This window comes from Vicia villosa, linkage group LG3, assembly GCF_029867415.1.
Source record: "Vicia villosa cultivar HV-30 ecotype Madison, WI linkage group LG3, Vvil1.0, whole genome shotgun sequence".
Taxonomy (NCBI): domain Eukaryota; kingdom Viridiplantae; phylum Streptophyta; class Magnoliopsida; order Fabales; family Fabaceae; genus Vicia; species Vicia villosa.
In genome coordinates, this window is record NC_081182.1 from 202,271,365 (window position 1) to 202,274,740 (window position 3,376).

The window sequence follows — 3,376 nt, forward strand, 5'->3', positions numbered from 1 at the left end:
CATTAGACAAGTTCAGGTACTGACAAGTTCAGGTACTGACAAGTTCAGTTGGAACAATAAACATCTATCTATCGGTGGCCGTGTTGTCTTACTTAAATCAGTCCTGTATGCTATACCAGTCTACTATCTTTCTTTCTTCAAAGCTCCGTCAGGTATTATCTCCAAACTTGAATCTTTTTTTAAAAAAATTCTTTGGGGTGGGAGTGAGGCAGCTAAGAAAATAAATTGGGTTCAATGGGACAAGGTTTGCCGAGAGAAGGGGGAAGGGGGACTAGGGATAAAAAATTTAAAAGCTTTCAACTTAGCGTTATTAGGCAAATGGAAATGGCGCCTTATGGTAGACAAAAACAGCATTTGGTATAAGGTTTTAGCTTGCAAATATGGTGAGGCAGAAGGTAGGATTAGGGGAGTAGGAAGAAATTGCTCAACATGGTGGAAGGACATCCAAAATATCGAAAATGGAACATGGGGATTTGATCGGAACTGGATGACAAGAAAGCTTAAGAGAGTGATAGGAAATGGGGAGGACACACTCGTTTGGAGAGATCCTTGGTGCGAGGATGGCCCTCTTAAGGATAGTTTTCCAAGTCTGTATGCAATTTGCCGAGATAAAAATCTGAAAGTAAAGGATTTGGCAATAGGTACAGATCAATGGAACTTCATATGGAATACGAATTTATCTCGAGAAGAGTCTACGTTAGTGGAGGAATTGAAGACAAAACTGCAAAGGATCGTCATTGATACAGAGAAAGTGGATAATTGGACATGGGATTCAGGAATATATAGCGTTAAAGAAGCGTATAACTCAATTATGGAGAATTCGACTGATGTTGAAAGGCTGAGACTCGCGGAAGTTTGGAACAAATTCGTTCCTTTAAAGGTAGCAGTTCTGGCGTGGCGATTATTCCAAAACAGAATTTCGTCTAAGGATAATCTCTACAAAAGAGGAGTGCTGAACAGTTCTCAAATGGAATGCTCATTAGGCTGCAGATCTATAGAAAGTGTCTCTCATATTTTTTTGAGTGTGATTTAAATGTGCAGGTGTGGGCGGCGATCACCCGCTGGTTACGCATTTCTACTGCATTACACAATTAAGTTAGTCCAAACTTTCAACAATTTGGCGGGCTGTGCGGAACGGGCAGATTGAAGACTGAAAAACTCATGGTAATCTGGTATGCTTGTATCTGGGCAATTTGGAAAGGGCGTAATGAGAAAAATTTTAGAGGAAAAAATAGATCGGCTGAACATATAGTTGAAGAAGCTAAAATTCTGTCTTGGAAATGGTTGAAGAGCAAAGCGACGGGGTTCAATTACTCTCTCGGGCAGTGGGTGTGTAGCCCAAGACAATGTTTGGGATTCATCGGATAAATTTTCAGTTCGGTCCGGTCGGATCAGTGGTAGCAGACCTTCAGATTCGATGAAGGCAGTTCTTTCCAATCTATACCGTGGGGACTGTAGTTTTCTTGATTTTCGGTTGGTGCTGCGGTTCCACCAGATCAGTATGTGGAGTGTCGTCGGGTTGCTAGACTGGTTCGCCACTTGCTGTGCGTGGCTGCTATCTATTGGCTGGTTCATCTTAGCTTTAGATTTAGTGACATGTTGAGAGTTAATTTTCAATTAATATACTGAGAGTTTTATTGGTCTTGTATACTACTAGTATGGCTGCTGCATTGATGTTGCAGGATGTGTGTATCACACAGTTGCACTTCTTGTGCTTGTTAGTAATAATATAATTATATTTTGTTGGCTGATCAAAAAAAAAAAGATAAAATTATGTCACCCTTAAGGGTAGAGACTTTATAATATGAAATAAAATTATATATATAGATTTTATATTAATATAAGATAAAATTATGTCACCGTTAGAGACGTAGACTTTATAATATAAAATAAAATTATATCACTGATATAGACTTTATAATATAAGATAAAATTATGTCCCTCTTAATATATAGAGTTTATAATATAAAATAAAATTGTATCACCCTTACATAAAATTTATAATATAAAATAAAATTATATCTTTAAGACATAAACTTTATAACATAAAATAAAATTATATCACCAATAAAACATAAATTTTATAATATAAAATAAATCTGTCATTTTCTTATGAAAATTGATTATGCTTGAGTCGAGATATGGCCAGTGTCAAGATAAAGTCAGTAATGTGATTTGGTGGTTCGATCACGTTCCGAGGAGATCAGTATATAAGAAAGTTGATTTACCAATCAAAATTGAGTGGCAAAAACTGAAGTATAATATAAAATAAAGGTATATCACCGTTGAGACATAGACTTTATAATATAAAATAAAGGTGACAACCGTTGAGACATAGACTTTATAATATAAAATAAAGGTATGTCACCGTTGAGACATAAACTTTATAATATAAAATAAAGTTAAGTCACCGTTGAGACATAGACTTTATAATATAAAATAAAATTATATCACCGTTGAGACATAGACTTTATAATATAAGATAAAATTATGTCAAAACTAAGACATAAACCGTGATGCATAATTAATCAAGAAAATCATAGTCGATATGTTAATCCGGCATGGCTTTGAAGCATAAGCATTAGATCTGCAGAAATAGATGCATGTCTGCATCAAGTTGTTGGCCGGCTCATCCATTTTACCTGAGAAATTACAAACCGAGAATAAGATATAGAAAGAAAAAAAAAAATACATACAAAAGCATGTAAATATAAATATTGGTTAGAGATTAAAATCAAACCTGATGAAATGGAATAGCATAGAAATATAACTAGTACTGGTTTTGGTTACATGGAGAGATTGGACTGAATTGGATAGTGAAGGAATGTGTTTATTTGCTGTAAAAAGAAAAGGGAGAACGGCGGCTGAAGAAAGGGATGCAGTTGGTATAACCCTATGTGTAAAAGAGAGAATGTTTATATAGGAGTATGAAGTGAAAAATTAGGGTTATTTATTTGTTTAATAGTGACACGTGATTATGTCATTCATCTAGATGTGACAAAATTCTAGTCATTCAAAAATAAATCGTTATTTTATTTATTTAGATAAATTATTGTTAAAATATTTTTCATTGAAATAAGCGTATTAAATAAGATGCAAGACATAAAAATTGGAATTGGTTTTACACTTTTACCATTGTACTTACATTCTCTTTTACTTGTGCTTCTAGAACTTTTGAATTCTATAATTTATAAAAGAAAATGTGTGTTTGCAAATATATTTACAAAATAGTATTTATATTTAAAAAATATTTAATTTAGAAAAGATAAAGAAATAAATAAGATATGGGTTTGTATAGCACTTTACTAGAATTGAAGAATCATAAAATTTAAAAATGATCGCATTTTCATTAAATATTTTCAAATGATTATATTAT

General features: G+C 33.3%; 1 long non-coding RNA gene across 1 annotated transcript; it reads right to left on the reverse strand.

Moving 5' to 3' along the window:
- Positions 1 to 2,469: 2,469 nt before the first annotated feature.
- LOC131657140 (uncharacterized) lies at positions 2,470 to 2,914 on the reverse strand. Its single transcript, XR_009300506.1, has 2 exons — positions 2,741 to 2,914; positions 2,470 to 2,642 (listed from the first exon to the last, which is right to left on the reverse strand). It is a non-coding gene; the product is annotated as an uncharacterized LOC131657140 (long non-coding RNA).
- Positions 2,915 to 3,376: the final 462 nt, after the last annotated feature.